General features: G+C 37.7%; 1 pseudogene; it reads left to right on the forward strand.

Moving 5' to 3' along the window:
* The first annotated feature begins 7,397 nt into the window (after positions 1-7,397).
* Positions 7,398-22,166, forward strand: LOC102867969 (annotated as a pseudogene).
* The last annotated feature ends 4,126 nt before the right edge of the window (positions 22,167-26,292 follow it).

The raw sequence follows: 26,292 nt of genomic DNA on the forward strand, positions 1-26,292 counted from the left end.
AGTGACTTATCACTCATTACTAGGTTATGTCTCCTGTGAATATTTTCTTGTTTGGGTGAAGCAAAAGCTTGATTTTAAAAAATGGATCGTTTGGGGAGCTCTGGTGGCCTAGTGGCAAGAGGCTGCACTGCAATCCTAAAGGTATGCGGTTTGAATCCATCAGATGCTGTGCTGGAGAAGGAGGGACAGTCTCCTCCTGTACCAGTCAGATCCTATTTGAAAGTACATGCACTCACACATACATACACACAAAATTAAATTTAAAAAAAAACTAGAAAAAAATGGATCATTAGCAAGGGGAAATTTTAGAAAAACTGAAAGATCTGTTAATATTGATAGGTCCTGAAAATCCAACCTGTGCTTTATCTTATTCAATTTTATTTGAATATGTTTGTATCATCAAAAATAAAAAACAGTATATTTATTAGACAGATAAGTCACTAAATAGACCTAGCAAACAAAATGAAATCTAATAAAAGCAATATGTTTATAAATGCTCGCTTTCCACTCCAAGTATGGTCTGGTAGACAGGATGATGTGCAGGAGGTGTTAGCTCAAGGGGCAATTACCTACTAAGAAACCCAGTCAGGAATAATTCTATACAGCACTCAATTGAAAAGGCCAGGAGATTCTAATAGTCTCTCCTAGAGCCTGGCACTTGGAGCCTTCCACACGTGAAGCATTTTCTTCTAAACTTAAACTGTTGAAAATTCATGTCTACAGTTCCCACAGTGATCAATGTGGTAGATTTCTGGAGTTCTACAGGGCCCATTTCAAAAATCAGTATCACTGAGGAAAACACAACACTACATGTAAATAGTCACAGGGAAATACTGAACAATACTGAACATTCCTTCATTGGACACCAGGTGGCAGGAAAGTCAAAAGAAAGCTTTTTATTATCAGTCCAGAAAGAAGCAAGGCTGCTTTTATTCTTTGCCTCAACACAATCATATATTTGAATATAGAATTTCTTTGAAAGATTACGGACTCTAAATATAATTTTTATGAAATGGCTAGAATAATAATGTCTTTTTATTCTTAACCTGATAATATTAATTTAGCAACTTATATTTTTTAAAAACGGTTTTATAAATATATGCATTTATTGCTCTTCCAAAAGGTTTTTCTTACTCAGAAAGAATAGCACCTATTGATTCATCTCAGGGTGCTCTGGTGGCTTAGTGGTAAGGAGTTGTGTTGCCAACCCAAAGTCATGTGGTTTGAATCCACCAGCTGCTCTGTGAAAGAAAGGTAACCTCTCTATAAAATTAACTGTCTCTGAAAACCCACTGAAGGGTCAGCTATGAGTTTATTCTGACTTGACAGTACACAAAAGCAACAGCAATATTCATCTCCTCATGAATGGAGGGGTTCATCATATAAATAATGATTTAAGGATACATGTCCCTCAGTAATTTCTAAATTATTTTATATTAGTTTGCTTACAAAGTTCATATACACTGGTTCACACTACCCTTCATCGACATTGTGTTTCATACAATCATTCTCTCTTACTATGTTTGGTTCCTCGACCCCCACCGTTAGTTATGTTTTATAAAATTAATCATCATTAAACTATGCCCACTATTACCGTCTTTCCAGATCCCAGCCAGAACTTCCCCATTTCTTAAAGCCACCCCTCCCTCGATTTGTTAATTGTGCAAGCCCATAATTTCCCCACCGCCAATCCTGACCTCTCTGTTCCCTCTCCCCTCTTTGGATCCTCATACACATTTTACTAATTATCTATTTCTACAATAATGGTCTTATGAAGTATTTGTCCTTATGAGATTGATTTAGTTCACCCAGCATAATGCCCTCCCAAGTTATGTAGTACTTTTAGAAATCATTACTCCTGAGAGCTACATAGTATTCCATTGGGCGAATCTATGGCAATATCTCAGTCCATTCAATCGTGATTGAATTATTTGGGCTGTTTCCATGTTCTTGCAATGGTGAATAACACTGCTATGATACTGATGTACAGATCTCAGAGTGTGTGTCAGTTCTGATTTTCTTGGGGTATATTCCTGGCTATGAAATAACTGGATCCTATGGAATTTCAATGTTCAGCTTTTTTAGGAAATGCCAAACTGCTTTCCAGAGTGGTTATGCCATTTTACAATCCCATAAAACAGTATATGAGAGTTCCTATCTCTCCACATCTTTTCCAATATTGATTGTTTGCTGTCTTGTTAAATTTTGCCTCTCCTACTGAGGTGAAATGGTATCTCATTGTGGTTTTGATTTGTGTCCTTCTAGTTTTGGGTTTGTGTTTTTGCTAGTGATTTTCAGCATTTCTCCATGTGTCTGCTGGCCATCTGAATGACTTCCCCTGGGGAAAGTCTTTCCATGTCTTTTACCTATTTCATAATTGGGTTATGAGTTCTTTTTCTTCTGGAAACCCTGTAGGATTCTGCAAACTTTTGTTATGAGACCCCTGTATGAGATGGTATTGCAAAATGCTTTTTCCCCAGTCAGTAGGTTTTCTTTTGATCCTATTGGGAAAAATTTAGATGTACACAGATCTAATCTTTAGCAGTCCCATTCATCAATTTTATTCTCTCCTAGTTGTGTATTTCTGGCTGTATTTTATCTGTGCTGCCAACCTAAATGATTACAGTTTGAATCTACCAGCTGCTTTGCAGAAGAAAGTTGGGCAATCTCTTGCTGGAACATTATGCTGCTTCTGAAAATCCACTGGAGGGTCAGTTACAAGTCAGTTCTGACTTGATAGTACACAACAACAAATATCACTTTGGTTAATGCAATATGCATGAAGATAAACACTGTGAAAAAACAATGCTTATATACTTGTAAGGATATAGATAAATAAGGCAGTATCATTTGATAAATGCTGTAAATGGGAATAATATCATGTTGTCTACCTATATGCTAGGTGAACTAGTGATGTTTTACTATATTAGTGAGTATAAAGCTTAATCCCTAAACTTCTAAATTAAGCCAAAGAAATTGGAGAGAGGCACCAGGAAGGAATATTTGCATCGGAGGATGCTTCATTGCACACCTTCACCTTTCATCTCCAAGACAAGCTATTTCAGATGGCTTTAGAGAACCAATGAACAGTAAAGGTTGGGTAGAGATTTGGAAGCCTTAGGAAGGGCAAATGGCTGTGTTTAGTTGCTAAAAGTTGAAGGTTTGAATCTACATAGCAAGGCCTCAGAAGAAAAGCTTAGTGATACATTTAAAAAAATAATATATATATATACACACACACATATATATATATATATATAAATTGGAAACACTAGAGAAAAAAATTAAAAGATCTCTTGATCTATTCTGATACGCATGGGGTGACTATCAGTTAGAAATAACTCTACTGCAATCTCCACTATTCACGGAGCACTCAATTTATGCCAGTTAAAGATATTTTACATGAAGCATCTCTAATCCTTGGTTACATATACCATGATAGTTATTAAGCCTATCAAACAGGTAAGGATATGGAGAGTGGAAAAAATTTTTGAAAATGAAAAGTTTGAAAGAATGAAAATTTTATGGGCTCTTAAGTTTAGATACATGTCTTGTTCTGCTGATTCTGAAAAAACACATAAATCTCTGCTCTTCTTGATATTTGAGTATTTTGTGTCTGGGAAAGCATTGTGCTTATTTGTGTGAAGGATTATATAAAAAATGAGAAAATGAAATGTTCTTGTAAATGTAAGAACATTCCACGCCTTGTAATGACTTTATATTCACATTGAAATATTCTCACGTCATACTCCTAAACAGCTCTCAGAAAGTTCATATTAATATTTATATTTTATAAACTAGAAAATTGAGATAGAAGTTTAAAAGCTTGTACCTACAAAGCTAATAAATGTCAGGCAGATGCAGCAAATTTCAAGACAAAAAGTATAATGGTATTAAGACTATTTATATGGATAACAAAGAAAAAGAACAAAAACGGGTTTTTATTTTCTTATTTTAAGTACAGTATCTGTGTTTCATTGACTATGCAAAGGCATTTGACTGTGTGGATCATAACAAACTGTGGCTGACTCTGAGAAGAATGGGAATCCCAGAACACTTGATCATGCTAATGCGAAACCTATACTTGGACCAGAAGGCAGTCGCCAGAAGAGAGCAAGGGAACACTGCATGCTTCAAAATTGGGAAGGGCGTACGCCAGGGATGCATCCTATCTCGATACCTTTTCAACCTATATGCAGAACAAATTATCCGGGAGGCTGGGCTCTATGAGGAGAATTGTGGGGTCAAGATTGGTGAACGATTTATCGACGATCTGCGTTATGCAGATGACACAACCCTACTCGCTGAAACTGAAGAGGACCTGAAGCACCTGCTGCAGAGGGTCAAGGACTGCAGCCTCCAATATGGATTGAGGCTCAATGTCAAGAAGACAAAGATTCTCACCACTGGACCAATTGGCAACATCCACAGTCAACACTCTTGGCACCAGTAGCCAGGAAATTAAAAGGCGCATTGTCATGGGAAAGTCTGCTGTTAGGGACCTCTCCAAAGTACCGAAGAGCAATGGTGTTTCTCTGGAGACTAAGGTGCGTTTGATACAGGCCATGGTCTTCACAATCACTTGTTATGCATCAGAGAGTTGGACAATGACCAAAGAGGATAGAAGGAGAATTGATGCCTTTGAGCTGTGGTGCTGGAGAAGAGTATTGAGAATACCCTGGACTGCTAGGAAAACAAACAGATTTGTCCTGGAAAGGGTTAAACCGGGTGGCTCCTTGGAGGCAAGGATTCTGAGGCTCTAACATACTTTGGACATGTTGTGAGGAGAGACCAGTCCTTGGAGAGGGACATCATGCTTGGGAGGGTGGAGGGATGGCGCAGGAAGGGAAGGCCCTCTATGAGGTGGATTGATTCAGTGACTGGGATAATCGGGATGGGAGTGTCAGAGACAGTGCGATTGGCACAGGAAAGAGCAGAGTACAAGGATGGTGTACATAGGGTTGCTATGAGTCGCAAGCGACTCCATGGCACATAACAACAACAACAAGTACAGTATGTGCTCATAAAAGAAATGTGAAAAAATTTATTGTCCATAAAATAAAACCCTATGCCAATATTATAAATGGGACATTACCTAACAATATAGAAATATCAGACAGTCATTTAAACTTTCATTTACTAAAAGTTCTCAAAGACTGTCCCTATCACAAGTGGGTAGAGAAATAACAAGTTACCATATCATAGAGGTGCACAATTTGATGGGTTGAGGGATGAATGGTTAAAAGAAATCAGAACGATTTGGTGTGAAAAATAATGTATGTGAATGCTGTAAGTAAACCAGCACAAAAGAAAAATTTTATTTAAAAAAAGTCTAATAAAATAAGCATCATATATATTAGAGATGATTTTATAAACCTCTAAAACATCATTTTCATTATTTCCGAATCAACTCATAGCTGACCTTCCAGTGGGTTTTCAGAGGCTGCAAATCGCACAGAAGGACACTGTCCATCTTCTCCAATGGAGCCCCTGGTAGTTTCAAACTGCCTGCACTTGTGTTAGCAGCAAAACTCTTACCCATTAGGCCACCAGAACTCCATCCTAGATAATATACATTTAAAAAAAAATACCCATGAAAAGTATCATAACCATCAAAACATTCTATTGAAGAGTCACATTTTTAGTAATTCAATGAAATTCCAAACTATTTTTAACTAAAATAAGAGTAATAACAAACTTCTGAGTAGAAAATAATAAAAATGAGGATACTATCTAGGAAGCTGACCAAAACTATATCAAGAGGAAAAATCATTACTTCTAAAATGTTACATTTATAGCAATAGAAAAGAGAAAAGGTATTCATTTTGAGTTAGTTTAATGACATGTCAGGGGAGAAGAAAATGCAAGACTGACTTTAGGAAGGTGACAAAATTGTAATAAGTGTATCAGTCAGGGGGTGAATTTCTTCAGTCACAAATAACAATAGAACCCTTAGCTCAAACTGTAATAGTTTAAATAAGACTTTTTATTGAAGTCTTTGGGAGAGGCTAATAGAACACAGAATATCCAAAATACAGTGTTTTTGGAACTTAGAAAACTTGTGCTTAGTGTTTCTTGCTTGCTCTGTCCCTTCTCATTCTATCTTTTTTCTGTTTCTCATTTCTCATTAGCTTTATTTACTCATGTCATTGTGAAATTGTCATTGAAAACTAGAGGTTTTATTCCATGTTTTCCACTTATGAGATAGTATCTTTCTTTCACAGGCTACAATCAGAACCAAAATGTGGAAGAATTGCAAAAGATTTTGGTTACATCTCTATCCAAGATCTCATCTTTGGACAGGAATAAGACCTTTTTAAAATAATGGGGAGTTAAATGCAGAAACTAAAAACAACAACAATAAAACCAACAAAAAAAAGGAGGATTCTATGTTGCTAGCCAGGTTCTATTTCTTAGCTAAAATTGAACTAGATACTGTATTGTATCAACACATCACCTTTTAATACTGAAAGAGCTTGCCTCAAAAAGTATTACATAAAAAATAAATATTTACATTCTTTGAGGAGGTGGGGTAGAAGTACTAAAAACCTCCCATGGAAGTAAGAAGAACAAAAGCACATGAAATTTGGAGAAATAATTATGTATAGAGGTAAATTAGTGAAAAAAATAGTATATATTTTAAAAATTTTAAATAACAAAAGGCAGAATTGCAATGAGGCTCATTTATGAGTCTAGGCTTCAAATGATAAGTCAGATTTCACTGCCTTTTCTCTCACCAGTACAACTGCCAAACTGAAGGCATGTGGTTTGAACGTTCCAGTTACTCTGCGGGAGAAGGATGGACAAACTCCTCTGATGTGGTTTACAGCCTCTGAAAATCTGTGGAGGGTCAGTTATGAGTCAGTTCCAACTTGATAGTACCTAGCAACACCACTGCCCCCTACAATGCATTACTAAATACTCCCACTTTCAAATATGTCAAAGAACTCCTCAGGAGTATTTCACTTGTGCTTATATCTCACCAGTATCTGGTAAGATGCCCACTTGGCTACCCATAGCATTGGCTATTTCTTTCCTGATGTCTCTCTCTGGATTCCTCTTGGGTCCACCAAACCTTTTTTGTCTTCCAGAGAACACTAAGACCTTTTACTGGACATTTTGTTGTATCCTTAAGTCATTAGGAATTGCCTTCTTTCTACCAAAGTCCACTGTCTCCATTGAATTTAGCATTGGAAAACAAAATACTGACTACTTCCTGCTTCAACAGGAACAATTTTTTTTAAAAAATAAGAGATCAAAGCAGTACTAGTCTCATTCTAATATCTTACAAGAGTTTATGAGATGAAGCAGCTTTTTAAATTTTCACTTTCAGCTACCTTATACAACAGTCTTCAGGCATAAATCCAGATGAAATCTGGACAGTGAAATATATCTGAATGACAGATAATGAGCTCTCTTTAGAAATTGCTATCCTTTTTTGCCAACAAAGAAGATACATGTTTGATCATTTCAATGGAGGTAAGTTTACTATTATTTGTTCCTACTTCCTTTGTGGTAGTTGATCTCCCAGATGTGTGCAAAGCATGAATTTTTCACATAGTAGAAAACTTGATTGAATCCAGGTGTCCACATTTTTACTTTGGTACTCTCTACCCTGGTCATAGATGGTCATTTTAAAGGAAAAAACAAAACTTAGAAATGCAAAGCTATACAACTAGAGGCCCCTGGGTGGCACAGTAGATTGTACTGACTACTAAATTAATGTTCAAACTGTGCATCTTTTGAACTCGCCAAACAGTGAAGGAAAAAAAAGTCTGGTGATCCACTTTTATAAAACCACAACCAAAACACTCTGTAATACATTGGGTAAACATGCATTGAGTTAATGCAGCAATAGTGGGCCTGAAAAGTTAGAGATGATCAGATTATCATGACTTGGACTAAGTCTCTTTTAAAATCTTTTCTATTTCAGTGAGAATGGAAGTTACCCATCCATGCTCATTCACATTTTCATTGGTTCACAAGTTCTCTCAAGTTTCTAAATGGAGCTTTCACTAACAGTCTAAAACAACATGCTGTAATATTAATTTAATTCTATTTTGTCTGATTTTGCTAACTGGTTCATATATGTCAAATATCTCCCTGACTGGAAGATGAATTTAGAAAAGTCAAAAATTCTATCTTACAGCATGATGGTCCTCCAACAAGGTAAAAAGGGAAGCTACAGAATGGGAAAAAGAATATTTGGTAATGACTTACCTGAGAAGGGACTTATATCTAGATTTTATAAAATATCTGAGCAGCACAACAAGATAAAGGTAAACAATCCAATTGAAAAATGGGCACAGGATATGAACAGACACTTTACCAAAGATGACACTCACATGGCAAACAAACACATGAAGAAATGTTCAAAATCCCTAGCTCTAAAAGAAATACAAATCAAAACAACTGAGGTAACATCTCACCCCAGTAAGAATAGCAAAATTTAACAGAGCAGCCAGCAACAAATGCTGGTGAGGTTATGGAGAAACTGGAACCCTTATTCACTGTTGGTGGAAGTGTAAAATGGAAGGCAGTATGGTGCTTTCTCAAAAAAGTTGCAAATAGAAATACTATTTGACCCAGTAAATCCACTACTGGGAATATACCTCAAAGAGACCATAACTGCCACCCAAACGTGTTTATTGCAGCTTTGTTCACAACAGCAAAGAGTTGGAAACAACCCAAGTTCCCATCAACAAACGAATGCATAGAGAAGCTCTGGTGTATTCATATAATGGAACACTACGCTGCATTGAAAAACAAGGAACTCATGAAATAGTATGCAAAATGGGTGACCCTGGAGGATATTATGCTGAGTGAAATATCTCAGTCACAAAATGACAAATACTGCATGATGCCACTGCTGTAAAACAGGATTGACATTGTGGTTGGGGGAGACTGAGAAAGATGGGATAAATAATGTATACTGCATTGAAACAGATGAGGGAGAAAACTGTTTAAAAGGGATATGTGATTAGGTTTTATTTTCATGAAAAGAGTCTGGAATGAAGGCTGCATAGTGGAGTGGACCTGGGGCGGGGGGAGGGACTGTATAACAATGAAATATTTTTTTCTTTTAGTCTTCAAAGATAAGAGTAAGGAGGGGAGCGCTGTGCAGGGAGAAAAGTGCAACAATGAAAGAATGGAAATCCGAAGTCTATAAATTTTCACTAAAATTAATTATAATAAAAAAATCAAACTTAAAAAAAATGCAAATGCTAAGATACACATAGAGCAGGGTTCATAGGGTCGCTTTGAGTTGCAGGCAACTTGACAACATGTAACAACAACGCTCTCCAGCAAGATGATGTTCAAAACAAATTGAAGCCATCCCTTTACTCAATCTTTCCTTTCCCTTTATGTTGAGTTTACATGCTAGTCAATCACTTTTCTATTCAACTGCCAGATTTTCTTTCAATTAATGCTCCCTCTAATGCATCCTGGTGCTTCTCTGAAGAGAATTTGGGTCAAAAGATTGGACCTGAGAAAACCGCACAGTTAGACGTGTCCTGGCACTAAAGTTTCTGTGGGGATGTGATCAGATCCTTCTGTGGGACTTATTTTCCATCTCCAAAACAATTGGGGCAGGGAATGTAGGTCAGAGATTTGTTACTTAAATATAGTCCAAGCCTAGCAATATTGGCAACATCTGGGAATTTGTTAAAACTGTTACTCAAATCCCATCCCAGGTTTACTGAATTGGAATCTGCATTTTAGTTAGATGTTCAGGTGACTTGCATGTACATTTCAATTTGAGAATTACTGACAGGTTTAAAAAAAATGGTTTCTCCACATCTCCTATTATTTATGTTTTTTCGTGGAGAGTTGATTTTAGTTCATTAATTTTAGACACTGAGAGAAGGCAGGTGATACACAGAAGCAAGGAAAGCTTTCTCTCCCGTCTCTTAAAACCTTACCCTCTAATCACCATCTCGCCTTCCACGCTATCACAGCTTTGAAGTAGACCTTCCATCCACTCCAGCTCTGTTCCTTCCCCTATAATGAAGGCTCATCACTTGCTGTAAGCTTTATCTTCATAACCTCATCCAGCTGGGAGAGTCCTCTGCCAGGCCCGCAAAAGGACCAATGGCATCTTCCCTTCTGCGGACAGCACCCTGGGAAGGTAAGTGACTGGGCAAAGGTTACTTGGCAAATGGTGGGTGGAAATGAAAATCGAGGGAGATGGCTTACCACCTGGCGAGGTCCTGAGCCCATTAGCACACTTTGGGCATAGCTGCTCTCAGCTGCATCATGTTTCATGCAACTTTCCTGCCCTGCAGCCATTGTTACCATTGTAATTACAGAGTCCTATTCAGCGGCCTTGGGAATGCTGATGGTTGTAAAAGAGAACACTCCGCCACAGTGGGTGGGAAGGACTGGGGAAATTGCAAATCTCCTATTGTAGCAGGCTGGAAATCTGTGATTTGGGCTGACTCCCACCAGCACAAAGGAAGATTTAAAGTGCCCCCTTGGCCCCACCCCCACTTTGACTAATGTTTCATAAAAAGGTTAAGCAAAAATGAGCAGGCAGAAGATTCTGCAGTTCCCAGTAGAATGAGAAGCTGAAAATCATGTATTTATGGATTGCTAATACCAGACAACACTAATCAAGGCTAATAAAATAAGGAAAATATGATGATTTTGCATCAACTACCATTTTTAGGTAATTCTGGCCTAACACTAGAATTACACTGCCTGATATTGTTGGACCCCTGACAATTCAGTTCATTATTGTGGATTAAGGCATTTAAGTAATGGAATGATTTTATAAAAATATAATTTTTATTTAATGCTTCTTTTTCTTAGAGGAAAGAAACATGTTAATCTCCAACACAAGGCAGGTAAATAAATTGCCCAAATATGGCACCTTATGCCACCAGAGCTGGATAGTGTCATCCGTCAGTGTATGCCTTCCCACTGGGCCTATAAAAAATCCAGATGCACAATCTTCTCAATACAGGAAGGCAGCCAGCAAGACCCACTGGGAGACTCGAGGGAATATGCTGAAACTTAGAAGCTAAGAAATATTAATTTTTCAAAAGTGGGTTTGTTTTTATTTTGGTGCTCTGGAGTCAACTACGAATGATAAGAATCTTTTGAATAACCTCACTCTATCTTGCACAGTCCTCACAATCTCCACCTCATTCAAGCACATTGTTACAGTCACTGTGCGATCTATCTCATTGATGGGCTTCCTCTCTTTAGGAAATGTTCTTTTTTTCTCAGCATTTTTTTTTCCCAAGCACTGGAGCCTTCTGAAAGCATATCCAAAGCAAGTGAAGTTTCTGAAACTGGGCAATGACATTAAGTGGATCTGTGTATTTGTTGTGTTCTTCAATTCCTACCACCACTCCCTCACTGCCACCTCATTCCTATGAATCTTGCATTAACTTAGTAACCACTTATTTGATAAATATGTTTTGTTAAAAGAAATGCTTATTTTATCTGTTCCCACATTCGTGTTTTGTGGTTCTCCTTTTTATTTATTTTTTTTACCTGATCCAAGACATGTTAATTTCAATTGCTTCAGATGCATCTGAAAGTTGGACAATGAATAAGAAAGACTGAAGAATCAAGGTCTTTGAATTGTGGCATTAGTGAAGAATATGGAATATCCCAAGTATTGTGAAAAGAAAAACAAACAAACAAACAAACAAACAAACCTCCAAATATGTCTTAGAGGAAATGCAACCAGACGACTCGTAACTACAAGAATAGTGAAACTTCTCATCTACTTTGGGAAAAGACATCCTTTTGTGAATGGTAGAGAATCAGGGAAAGACTTTCCCCAAGATGCCTTGACATACTGACTATAGCAATGGGCTCAAATATATCAGGGATGGTGAGGGTGGTACAGGATAGAGTGAGATTTAGATCAGTTGTAGTCTACTTGGTAACACCTAGTAACAACAGCATCAGAAAACAAACTTTGGATTTTAATTTTTAATTCCTAATAACAAAGATTTTCACCACCGGGCCAATTGGCAGCATCAGTATGGATGGTGAAGAGATTGTTAACAGTTTTTGTTAACTTGGTTCCACAGTCAACCCTCTTGGTAACAGCAGCCAGGAAATCAAGAGAAGACTTGCATTGGGAAAGTCAGCTGTGAGGAACCTCTCAAAAGTACTGAAGTGCAACGGCATCAGGCTGGAGACTAAGGTGCACTTGATCCAGGCTATAATCTTTGCAGTTACGTGCTGTGCATCGGAGAGTTGGACAGTGAAGAGGAATGATAAAAAGAGAATTGATGCCTTTGAATATTGTGGTGCTGGAGAAGAGTGTTGAATATACCATGGACTGCTAGGAGAGCAAACAGGTTTGTCCTGGAGAGGGTGAACCCAGAATGTTCCCTGGAGTCAAGGATTCTGAAGCTTCATCTGACATATTTTGGGCATGTTTCAAGGAGGGGCTGGTCCTTGGAGAGGGACATCATGTTTGGGAGAGTGGAGGGACAGCGCAGGAGAGGAAAACCCTCGATGAGATGGATCGATTCTGTGAGTGGAGTGGGGGGAATGAATGTGTTTGAGACAGCAAGGTTGGCACAGGATAGAACGGAGTTTAGGGCTCTTGTACATAGGGTCACTATGAGTAGCAAACAACTCGATGGCACATAACAACAACAACATATGTTATAGATAACTACAGAGATTTTTGTTGTTGTTGATTGGGTTTATGAGAATGTTTTATTTAGAGGATGGTGCAGGATAAGGTAAGTATCCACTGTCCATAGACTCGCTATGTTGTAGTCAACAGAGTGTCACCAAACAGCATGAACATAAGCAAATCTGTGGTTCCAGAGAATATGAGAGACTTGAGAGAGTAATGTCAGGAAAAAAATTTTCTGACCGAACTCTATTTCAGCCCTTAAAAAAAGTGTGGAAAAGTGGCCAGAGATGTAGGAAAAATGTATAAGGTGATGATGATGTGGATTGCATTACTGAATTTGTTGATAATGTGTTAAGATAGAATAGTGAGTATTTCATACCATTAAAGTCAATGGTGACATTAGATTGTGTCCAATGGTTGAGTGCAGATTGAAGAGATGGGAGGACTGAATGTGTAGTATAAAACTTCAGAAGCATGAATAAGTGATGCTGCAGATGATTGACTCTGGAGGAAAATGCAGAAATGTGGTGGTTGTAAGAAAAAGTAGTGTTCTAGACTTTTTTACATGGGAGAGACACATATTATTAATAGTAGGTGGTAAGATCTGTGGGAGAAATAGTCAAGGTGAAAAAAGGAGAGATAGAGAGAGCAGGTGTACAGGCAATCCAAGCTACGGACATTCAACTGAGGAGCAAACCTTTATTTTAATGTTAGCTAAATTTTCCCTCAACTTGAAATGAGAGGACCAATCTCTTGAAACTTGAAACAGATTCATTGTTACAGTTACATTCACTGGATGTGTGTGTTGCTTTTAAATCATTGAAATGACTCTGAACCTTTTCTTGCACTAAACTAAAACAATATATAGTAAGGGTGTGGTTAGATATTGTAATTACATTGTAGTGTTGTTAAGTGTCAAGTGGAGCATGATTCATAGCAAGTGATCCTATGAACAAAAGATCTGAAACTTGTTCAAAAACTATCATTATTTCTCTAATGTTCATAGAGTTTCCCAAGGCATGTAGTTTAGGAAGTGGATGCCAATCCTCCTTCCAAGCCTTGTCTTAATCTGGCAACTCCACCAAACACTGTACACCATGTGTAATGATTATGGCTTTTGACACACCACAACTCCAAGTTATCTCAGTATAGCAAACTGACAGACCAGTGCTGTGCCACTTAGAAGAAGGTTCTTCCCAAGGACAATTAACACCAACTGACTTTTGAATACAAAGCCCTGCCCACCAGGTCCTGACTGATTTAAACAAGAGATTTCTAGCCCATCTGCCTTTTAGCTAAATCCAGTAAATCAAACAGCTCACACACGATTGTGAATGAAATTAAAAAGACCACTAAACAGTTTACACCTAACTTTCAACTAAAACAAGAGAACTTACCCACCAGAATCCAACTGCTTCACACATGAGGCTCCAAACTGGTGACTTAGTCAGGGCCCAACTGAATTTTAAATACAAAGGTCCACCCAGAAGGTCCTAATTAACTTAAACAAAAGACTTCCAGCCACAGCTGATTGTTAGTTAAATCCAGTAAATCCAATCATTTCTCACACAAGTGTGGATGAAATGAAAAAAACCCACCAAACAGTAATCAATTGTAATTAATGTTATAAAACAAAATGTCTGTGGAATTATTGAATGACAATGAAATGTGATTTGTAAACTTTCACTGAAATAAAACTTAAATATTTTTTAAAAAGAACTGTATCGTAGGAATATGCAATGAGGGTTGCAGAGTGGATTATATTTGGGGGTAGGGGGTGGGGTTTGGGGATGTGCGGGGGGGGATTGTGTACCAATGAGGGAGTTTTTCTTTTGCTTTTCAAGGTTTCAAGGAGAGGAGCAAACGGGAGCGGGGGGAGGGGTTTGTGCGGGGAGAAGGGTGCAACAATGAATGAATGGAATCCCAAAATCTCTGTAGATGTTCATTGAAATGAAAAATAAACAACCTAAATGGAAAAAAAAGAACTATATACATACAGTCTGATTTATCTATATAACTCCTTGAAGATAAGAAAAGATCATATTTTTATCTTAATAAGAATTTACTCTTAATTTTAAAAAAGGAATTTACTCTTAATTTAAATAGAAATTAGGTCAAATTTTGTACTTTTCTAGATATTACAAAATTTATCAATTGACTTCATGATTTTAATATACCTTTGTGTTTCTTAAATGCTTATAATAAAATACTTCTACCAATCAGCCTTTTCCAAATTAAATAAAACACTCATTCAGAACTATTATTCTTAAATTTCCAACTAAAACTGAGCACTCCTGAGGTGTTCTTAGTACTTGGATATGTTGTGCCCACGAAATGCCCCTCAAAGAAATCCAAAATCACGTCTGAAATTTCAAGAGCATTTATTATTTAATTTTCCACACGTGGAGGCTTTTCACCTTCTTCAGGAAGGTGGTGAAGGAAAAAAGCATCGAGTTTTCCCTCCCACTTGTTTTCATAGCTTTTTATTGAGTTCCCCTGCTAGGGCAAAGAGATTGGCGGGCCGGGGTATCAGTCACTTGGTCGGCTTTTGATGGGCTGGTTACTTTGCCCGCCTTAACTTCTTTTGTGTCACATAGACACAATTTCTTTCTTTTCAAGGACAGACCAGGCTTTACTCGGGGCACTCGTGTTTGCCCTAAGCTAAGAATTTTTATGGCCCGCTTCTGCCTCTAGCGTTAATGGGGGTTTATAAAAAATGGGGTTTCTGCTGCTCCTTCAGATATACATGCCTCAATGAAGTCAAACATATTAACATATAATTTTATTCTATTCTGTGTGTCTCTGTATAGTTTAATGAACACTAACAGACCTCCCGTTTCCTGTATCTCATTATTTTATTATTATTTGGCCACTAAGACCGCAGACTAGAAAACAGTTATAGGAGTAAATAAAAAACCAGTCAGTTATCACTGAATTTGCCAAATAAAATTACTGCATCTTATACTCAAGATATAATGATAGTTTACTTAACGTTTTGATCTCAACTTGCATTATGCAGACGACACAAACTTGCTGAAACTGAGAAGGTCATGAAGCATTTGCTGCACAAGATCAAGGACTGCAGCCTTCAATATGGATTGAAGCTCAACATCAAGAAAACAATAATTCTCACCACTGGGCCAACTGGAAACATCATTATGGATGGTGAAGATATTGAGATTGTTAAGTCTTAGTTTGCTTGGTTCCACAGTCAACACTCTTGGTACCAGCAGCCAGGAAACCAAGAAACAAATTGCATTGGGAAAATCAACTGTCATGGACCCCTCCAGAGTACTGAAGAGCAATGATATCATGCCAGAGACTCAGGTGCAATCCAGGCCATAGTCTTCGCAATTGCGGCTTTGTGTCAGAGAGCTAGACAGTGACAAGGGATGATAGAAAGAGAATTGATGCCTTTGAGCTGTGGTGCTGGAGAAGAACGTTGTATATACCATGGACTGCTAGGAGAACAAACAAGTTTGTCCTCAAGAGGGTGAAACCAGGCTTCTCCTTAGATCTGAAGCTTCGTCTGACATGCTTTGGGCATGTTGCAAGGAGGGACCAGTCCTTGGAGGGGGACATCATGTTTGGGAGGGTGGAGGGACAGTGCAGGAGGGGAAGACCCTTGAAGAAATGGATCGATTCAGTGATTGGGGTAATGGGTGTAGGTGTGTCGGAGACAATGAGGTTGACACAGGATAGGGCAGGGTTTAGGGCTACTGTACATAGAGTTGCTATGAGTTGCAAATGCTCGACAGCACATAACAACAACAATAAAAAATAAGAATAGAAAAAAAGAAAGACCTTGTTCATAACTTAAAGATTGATTTCACTTAATGAAGGTAGTATATAATATATTCCACACTGTGGAATCTAAATAATCAATTTAGATTTTTAAAAAAGAACCAGTTCCTTCCTTAGTATAATGAAGAATAAAGAAATGTTTTGGAAATCTGATTTAAAAGAAAAAGAAATGCATTTCTTTAATAATATCTGATCGCTCTGAAAAAGAGAATGGTAAGATTTGAAGCAGGCACTGGACAGTAATGGAAAGTGAGCTGAAAAGTGAAACACAATAACCTTGTCAGGCATTGTTGAGAGTCCATATGAGGTTACTGGTCATGATTTATTGGCAATAAAATCTGTCTCACTGTATGGTTTTCTTTAGCATAGTGAAATGAATGCATATAAATTGGGAAAAGTAAAAAAGGAAGATTATTCCAGAGTTAGAATTTTGCCCATTGACTGTGATACAACAGTCTAAGAAGTTCTGAAAAACATAAATTGGTGTTTTCCTAAGGCCAGACTCAATTTAAATGAGAATAGAGCCTTCATCACCTCTCTTTTTCCCCTTATAGACTTTGCATTCCTTTTGCTAAACCCTAACTTTGCCCTCTAGAAATTATATAAAGCCTTTATAAAAATAAGTGGCAACAATACAAATATAGCAACTAACAACCACATGTTAGTCTACTGGGTAGGGGGAAGAAAACCCCAAATCTGGAAAGAGGAGTCTCCCACTTTGCACCTTGAACTTCAGAGACTATTCGTTCCATTCTCCCCTTTTCTCTGATACATTATGTCCAGCAGTTAAGCTGTTAGAGACAATGAGTGTACTATTCCGAAGCAATTTACCACAATGGGAATTAGCATCTTCCTTCCACTGGAAGCCCTAAGCAGCTGCAAAGAGTGAGTCACTGAATGGCAAGTGACACTGATTACATTATCTGGTGATAAGGGGGTCACAATTAGATAAAACCCTTTGCCAATGTGTGTGTTGTCACTCCAACCCACATGAGCAATCCTCCCCTCTCCCACTGAGCTAATTCAGATCTTGGGATAATGGAAGACAGAGATTCCTGATACCCTTCATCATTCCAGCAAGGTTCCGCTCTATAATAGGTGGTAGTAATTTAGTGGTAATTAAACCAGACCTGATATATTATTTTCTAATGAACTCAAGGGAAGTCATCTCCCACTTCTTCCCCAGTGCCTCTAATTAGGTGGTAAGAACTATATCACAAGCAATAAAGCTCACATTGCTGGGCTAGTGATGAGGGAGGGAATAGTGAGCACACAGGGAGGTTCCAGCAGCCCAGGGTGAGAGGCAGGTAGATGGGGGTACCGAGTGGAACATCCTCCATTCTCTTTGCCATCTGCTCCCATATTATCTAGGTGGCAAGCACTGATGTGGAGCAAATTGCAATGAAGCTAGAACAAGGTTGAGGACGTCAGCCCAGCAATTTAAAGCAGAGACTTCCATGTGCAGATTCTTTGTACCTTGTTTGTGAATTAACAAATTTTCAGAGATTATTAAAATGGACTTTTCCCTGGATGCTATTTATTAGACAGAAATGATAATAAATTAGATCATATTCTGCCTAGAAACATATAGAACATGTGTTTAAAGCCTATTAGGACATTTGTCCATTGGTAAAAAAAAAATAAATAAATAAATAAATCATCTAGGTTGAATATTCTCCCACCTCAGAATTACTCAGCTTTGAAATGTCAAGTAAAGGAACAGCAAAATTAACTGTTGAACACAAAGGAGACAAGGAGTCTGGTCTGGATTTCAGAGGTCCTAGAAAGATAATGAAAATCTGAATTTTCTTTAAGAGCATTGCAAGAAAACATGGAATTCCATCATTTACTCTTATTCATTTAATGTTGTTGTTCTATGCCGCCAAGTCACTTGCGACTCATAGTGACCCTATGTACAACAGCCCTAAACCCTGCTCTATCCCTTGCCAATATCACTGTCTCAGACATACCTATCCTAATACCTCAGTGACGGAATCAATCTATCTCATCAAGGATTTTCTTTTTCTGCGCTGTCCCTTCACCCTCCAAGCATGACGTTCCTCTCCAAGGACTGGTCCCTCCTTACAACATGTCCAAAGTATGTCAGATAAAGCTTCGGAATCCTTGCTTCCAAGGAGCAGTTTGGCTCACCCTCTCCAGGATGAACTTATTTGTTCTCCTTGCAGTCCATATAATGGTAAAAAAAAAAAACAACCCAAAACCAACAGTATAAATAGCAGTTCAAATTCTGATGTGAATTAACTTATGTTGGATTGTATCCTGCTTTTTACAGAAATTTCTCTTTCATATTTGGCCTTGACCTTTCCTTTTTAAATCCCAGGAACAAGGACTCTTACGAGCTGCAACTGTATCTGTTGTCCCCTAAATTTATTTTTTTAAATTCTTCTATAAAAAGTTAGAGTCTCAACTCCAAAATCAAATGTCCCCCGTGTTTTTATTATATTACGCCCTAAGATTAATAGATACTATTAATTAGAAGCCTCAGGTCAACATAATTGTAAATGCTTATCCAGTTTTCTAAATTTATAATGTCTGATATTAACAGCTCCACCTGTGGCTCAGTTTCCCAATTCCTCTATTGCCTTATGAGTTCTTTGAAAAGATTTACTAGAAGATCCTACAGAGACTCAGACCCATCAGGGGAATGAGTCACATGACTGCAGGTATGTTAGGCCAGTTTTTTTGAGAAACTGGCAAGCAATGGACCAGACTAGAGGTCACTGAATGTGTAAATACAGTCACACTGCCCCTCTCGTGTTGGTCTTTTTTCACACACACCCTACCCACAGTGTAGAAAGTACTTATATTGATCCTTCAGCTATAGCTGATCTGTGAGACCATACTGATTTGGGAGAACATGCATCTGCAATTATGGTAGTTGAAGACTCGAGAGGGCAAGGGTAATGGTTAAAAAAGCCAACTTTCAAGCTAATACCACATCCTTCAGAAAAATACCAACTTTATCCATTCATTTGACAAATTATAGAATGATGAGCAGAAATAGATGTACCCTTACAGTTAAGAAGTTTAAAGTCAAAGAAGCCATTTTGTAAATGAGTAGAGAAAAAAAGAATTTGGTACAAATGTGAAAATATTCTCTGTATAAGAAATAAAAGATGTCAGAAGTATACAAGTTAAAAACCAAGAAAATGAAATTAATTTATCCTCATTTGAAATTAAAAAAAAAGGAAAGAAATATAAGATGTGACAGAAACCAGGGAACTAGATAGTTCTCTTTGTTAGAAAGCTCTGCAAATGTTTGCATTTCTGGGCTCTAAATGATCACTTAGATCTTGACTTTGCAGCAAAGAAAAGAACATGTGAGGGAGAACGAAAAGCATCTGCAAAGCTGTAGTAAAGAACTAAGAAAAGTCAGAGGGCTAATGTGAAGTACATGCGAGTGAAAGTTTTAAAGATGAGCCTAAGAACTAGATTGACCCTGACCATGACATTGGGGAGCCAGAGAGACATTTAAAGAGGTTTTAGCTTGATCATGTGACGTTCTGCTGGGTGTGGTGTGCAGGAAATTACAGAAACCTAGAACTAACAAACATTTGATAACTCTTGACATATTTTAAGCATTGTCCTAGAAGACTGAGATATTTGCCTTCATATGCATGCATTTTTCAGCTGAGTAAAAGCAATGATAAAAGTGTTTAAATAATTAATTAAAAGAGCACAATAAGTGTTGGCAGAGAGATGCAAAACTGGCATTTGCCGCCCCCCCACCCCTCGACCTTACCCTTAACAAAAAAAGCTACACTTTTGTTTCCTCTGAAATATTATTTCAGAAGACTACAAATGTTACTATTGGAGGGATTTCTTATTTTATTAAAACACAAATATGTATGTGTGTATACATAGACTTAAATTCATTTATGTCCATATACTTATGTGTGTCATTCACATGTTGCTTCAGATAGTTTGAAAGTTATTACAGATAGAAGTTGATGGGGCAGGTGAGTGTGGTTTAAAAATTTAAGTCAAGAGAGAAGATCAATATAGAAAACAAGTTTATTGTACAAAAGAGGTCCTTGGGGTATATTTCTGATTGTCTCTGTGTGAAACTTCAGCAAACATGGAAGGCAATTGGACAGATAGCACTTAGGAAAATCAATGGTCTTTGCCTCTCACCTGGCTTGGTATTTACAGTTAAACTATCCAGAGTTTCCCTTACGAAACATTAAGACCGAGATGCTGTCTAGCTGTGATCCTAAGTAACTTAACCTCTTTTAAAACTTGATCTTTCTCATTTCTAAATTATGTCAACAATATCTACATCCATCCTGCTAAAAGAAAACCCCCAAGCAAAAACCATCGTAAACACTTAAAACTGCAAATATTTTGTTTCTTTCTCGTTGCCATATCTCTGGATTGTCTCTTTCGCTGTCTCTCTTCTTTTCTATCTGTGTCATGTCTTCTTTCTTTCCAACATTCAATTTTCTAAGAAATTGTTACAATTAATTACTGAAAAGCAGATCGAACTCTCAAAGAAGGTTTTATGTATGTATGTATGTATTTTTTACATCCACGTGTCTGTGTTTATACCCATCTTGTTGTGGTGGCCCTGTGCCATCGACTCTATTACAACTCATAGCAACCCTATGTGCTTTGAGCTCTGACCTGTCCTAAGGTAGTCTCGCTGCCTCCAACACCCGAGCCCCTAATACTCTAGTCACTATGTCAGTCTGTCTCATCCAGTGCTTTCCTCTCCTATGGTTCTTCCCTTTACCCTTCCAAGCACGATATTCTTCTCCACTTATAAACCCCAAAACAAAACAAATAAAAAACTTCCTAAACCACAAAAAAACCCTCCAAACCCACTGCCATCAATGTAACTCTAACTCCCAATGACCCTCATTGAGTTTCTGAGATGTTACATTTTTATGGAAGGAGATTACCCCACTTTTTTTCTTAAGAGTGGCTGGTGGATTTGAATTTTACTCACCAGAATGGCTATTTCAGAAAATTAAAAAAGTGTTTGGTCAGGATGTGAGGAACTGGAAGTCTCATCCTTTGGTTCCAGGAAGGTAAAATAGTGCGGGTACTGCGAACAGCAATGTACATTCCTCCAAATGCCAAATAGAATTACCATATGACCTAGCATTTCACTCCTAAGTACATACCCCAAAGGCTTAAAACCAGACACTCCAATAGATATGTATACACCAATATTTATTATAATATTATTCACAATAGCTGCAAGGTAGGAGCAATCCAAATGTTCGTCAGTAAATGAATGTTATTGTTCTGTGCTGTTGAATTGACTACAAGTCACAGTGATCCTATGAACAGCAGTTCTGAACCTTTGCCCTTCCTGAGCCAACCTAACCTTCTCTGACATGCCTGACCCCATTGCCACATGCTCTATGTCAATCCATTTCATCCAGGGTCACAGTAACACTGAAGTTATAATACATTTCAGATATCATAATTTTTAATAGCATATGTGTTCCTCCTTATGGTTAGATTTTTTATTTAAAACTGTGAGATCGTTGATTTTCCTAGTTGCTCTCTTCCAGGCTCTGGCCAGTGGTCAGGACGGATCATGGAAATCAGAGAGAACTTGCTCACCAGAAAAACATGAAGAAAACCCAATAAATTAGCAAGGGAAAAAGAAAAGAGGACTTCGACTGCCTCTCAGAGAAAGCAGAGGGATTCTGAGATCATGCTACAAAAGCAGAAGGCAGCTAATGAGAAGAAGTCTTTGCAGACCAGAGAAAAATGATGACTAGCCAATTTAGAAAACCTGGGTGGTACTGCCAACTATGTGTATTATACACTCTTAAGATCAAGATTTTGTAGCGTGAACAAACAGTAGTTACATATGTTATAATTTATCCTTATGTAACAGTCTATTTTAAACTTAAAAAACAAACAAACAAACAAACAAAAGAATCCCCAAACCTTGTGCGATTCTACGCATGATCATCTCAGAAGAGAATGATTTGCTGCAAGCACACTGATGCTAGGTAGATAGTGCTCTTTTGCCAGAGAATTTTGTCATTTTCCCATTCTTTGCAAAGGCTCTGGCACTTCCTCCCATCCTTTCTGATATCAGCCTGGTCTCAGGGGAGAGCTGCTCGGAAACTTGACTCTTCCTGGAGCTTCACCCTTTTACCATGCATTATGAATCATTGAATTAATTATTTAAGACTAGATTTATGTTTTCACCACACAAACATGCTGACCTCTTCTGCACTCAGCCGGCCATCTCTGAGAATGCTTCAGCTGCTGACCTAGTCAAATTATGGCCTTCAAGGTTGGGACAAGACAAGATCCTGAACTTGAAGTGAAATAAACTGTACTGACCTTGAATTCTGCTCTATCTCCTTGACTTTGGAGTTAAGACAAAGAGGTTTCCTACAGGAAGACACAAACTCTAACAGTTGACCCTAAAGAGAAAATGAAACCAGATCTTTCAGCAGCAAAATATTTATTTTATGGCTTTTATTTATAGCAGAGAATTAACTCTACCCAAAACTTAAATGATTCATTTTATTAAAGCAACAGCTACATTTTCCCTTGAACTGAAAAACAGAGTAATAGATCTTTTTATTTCTACATACCTTCTCACAGGTCATATCAAAAGTCAACGTGTTAAGGAGATTTTTGCCAATCACATATTTTATGAGTAATTGTACCTTGAATATGTAACAGTTCAACAATAGAAATTTGACTGACTCAGTTAAACATGATAAAATAATTTAAAAAAGCATTTCTCTCAAGGAAACATACAAATGACCAATGTTGCTGCTTCACATGCTACCTTTTACCTCTTTTTCAAACTCTTGTCAAATTTTGTTAAGTATGTCATTCAATTACATGACATTCTTCACACGAGTGGTAACCAAAAGTTTGGGAGACTCGATCTATTCAGAACTACCTTACACAAAATGTCTAGCAATCAGCTTATAGGGAGAAAACATAATCAGTCATTGAAACCACGTGGACCACAGTTTTATTCTGTCATGTGTTAGACTGCTGAGTCAGCATCTTTGCTCCGTAAGACAGACTAGTAGAAACTGGCATCAGCAACTGTGATTTAGATTTGTCAAATACAGCACATATTCTTTATAAGAAAACATTGGTGTAAGTGGGCTGAAGTTACTTACTGTTGTTTGTCTTCTCGAGGGATTTTATATAATTAAACAATGCTTGTCACTCTTGTCACTTAGTTGTTGTTGTGTACATCCAGTTGAAACTGACCCATAGCTGACCCCTTCCAAAAAAGGGATGAAATATAGCTGTATTATCAATTAATTCCCCAGTTTCCTTAAAACAGCAAATTATGAAAATGACCATTTAGAACTTTGGATGCATACATAATTGGAAGCCTAGTGGTAACAGTTTTTAGGCTTTTAATTGTTGAATAAAAAAATCATTTGTTTAAACCTAGGAGCGTCTCCTTGATGTAAAGATCTACCAGTCTACTTTCATAAAGATCACACAGCCTTGGAAAGCTTGTAGTTCTACTCTTGACTCCACAGCAACCAGTTTGATTTAATTTCCTATGTGGGTATGAGAGCCTTGTTGTTATGTGCCATCAAGTTGGAACGGACTCATAACTGGCCCCTCCTGTGGATTTTCTGACATGTAAATTGTAAGGAGGAGATCTCCCATCTTTCTCCCACAGAGCACATGGTAGATTATAACTGCATGCTTTTGGATCAACACAATTCCTTTCCACTAGGCCCTAAGAGCTTCTCTGTAATGAGTCTTAGGAGGAATCAAAGGGTAAGCACTTAAGTATGAACTGAAAGGTTGGCATTCAAACCCATCTAACGGTATTTCTATAAGAAAGACTTGGGAATCTTCTTGAAAACCCCAGAGTACAATTCTACTCTGCAAGACATATTCACCATGATCTGGAATCCTGCTTCATAACATTGCGTATATAATTTTGGTACATGTGTATGTCTGTCTGTATTTGCAGCTAACAAGAACCTGGGAATAAGTCTAATTTCCCAGTATCCACTTTTATTTGTCTTTTCTTTTTTTGTTGACCACGAGTCCTTGGATGGCACAAATGATCTGTGCCCAACTACTAAGCTACTGGCTGATTTTTCAGACCCAGCCAGTGGTGCCATGGAGAAAGGTGTAAAGATCTCCATAAATATTACGGTCAAGAAAGCCCTATGGAGCCATTTTTGTTTTGTTTTACTCTATAACTCTTGGGCTAATGTAGTTCAGAAGCAGTGCATTGACAAGAAGTTATTTTTTTTAAATATATTGCATGAAACATAATGTATATGAACTTTGTAAGCAAACCAATTAAAAAAAAGAAATGCACATAAGCAACAAAAAATATATGTTGACAAGCACTGTCCTAGACACTCAAAACATAAGGGTGCACAAAACATAAAAATCTTTGCTAAGTGTAATATATTCCAGGGAATTGAGAGAGAAGTGGAAAAAAATACATAAATAAACAAAGAGAATAAATAGCATATGGTTGCACTGTTGTTGTGGTTGTTAGACGCCATCAAGTGGAGTATGACTCATACTGACCTTATGAATAGCCTCCCTGAATCCCGCCCTTTCCTGTGTCATCTTCACCATCTCTGACACACTTGAGTCCATTACTCAGGTCACTTTGTCAATGCATCTTGTTGGGGGTCTTCCTCTCCTTTGCTGACCTTTCACCAAACATGATGTCACTTTCCAAGGAATAGCCTCACTTAGCTACATGTCCAAAGTATGAAAGACAAAGCTTTGCCATCCTTGCCTTCAAGGAGCGCTCTGGTTGCACCTTGTCCAAGACATATCTGTTCTTTTGCCAGTTCATGGAATATTATGAGCTCTTCTTCAACACTGCCACAACTCAAAGGCATCCATTCTTCTTCTCTCATCTTTATTCATTATTCAGCTTTTCAATGCATAGCAGGTAATTTATAAGATCGTGGCCTGAATCAAGCACTCCTTAGTCTTCAAACTTATATCATTGCTCTTTAGCATTTTGGATAGATTCCTGACAGCCGACTTGCCCAACACAATGTGCCTCCTGATTTCTTGACTGCTAGTTCACAGAATTAAAATACCACTTTGAGTCTATCCCAGTTGAATTCAAGATTCATCTCAAGAACAGGTGTGAGACACTGAGCACCAATTATTGAAGACCAGAAACTGTGGGAGGACATTAAGGATATCATCCATGAAGAAAAAAAAAGGTCATCAAAAAGAGAACAGGGGGGAAAAAAACCCCAAAACAAAATGGATGTCAGAAGAGGGCATAAAAGTTGCATTTGAACTTTGAGAAGAACAAAAGAAAGAGATACAGAAGAGCTGAATGGAAGATTTCAGAGGGCAGCTTGAGAAGATAAAGCACTATAGTAAGTATAACAAAATACACAGAAAGCTGGAGTCAGAGAATAAAACAGGAAAAACTCGCTTGACATTTCTCAAGCTGGAAGAATTTAAGAACAAATTCTAGCTTCTAGTTGTAATACTGAGAAACGCTTTGGGTATGAACTTGAATGATCCAGAAGCATCAAAAGAAGATGGAACAAATAAACAGAATCACTGTACCAAAAAGAATTGATTAATACTGAAAAGTTCAAGGAAGTACCACATGAAAAAGAGCCAATGATAGTGAAGAATGAAGTTTGAGCTGCACTGAAGATATTAACAAAAAGTAAGATCATAGCAATTGATGGAATACCAATTGTTCTGTTTCAACTGATAGATGTAACCCTGGATCAGGAAATTTTGAGGACAGCTACCAGGAGTATGGTAATGTAGTTGTCATGCACAGTTGAGTCATCTGCAACTCATAGCAACCCTATGTACAGCAGCTCTGAAGCCTGCCCTGTTCTGAGCTAGTCTCACTGTCTCAGACAAACCTACCCCATTGC

This window comes from Elephantulus edwardii, unplaced genomic scaffold (genome assembly GCF_000299155.1).
Source record: "Elephantulus edwardii isolate Elephantulus edwardi_28Jun2011 unplaced genomic scaffold, EleEdw1.0 scaffold00076, whole genome shotgun sequence".
Taxonomy (NCBI): domain Eukaryota; kingdom Metazoa; phylum Chordata; class Mammalia; order Macroscelidea; family Macroscelididae; genus Elephantulus; species Elephantulus edwardii.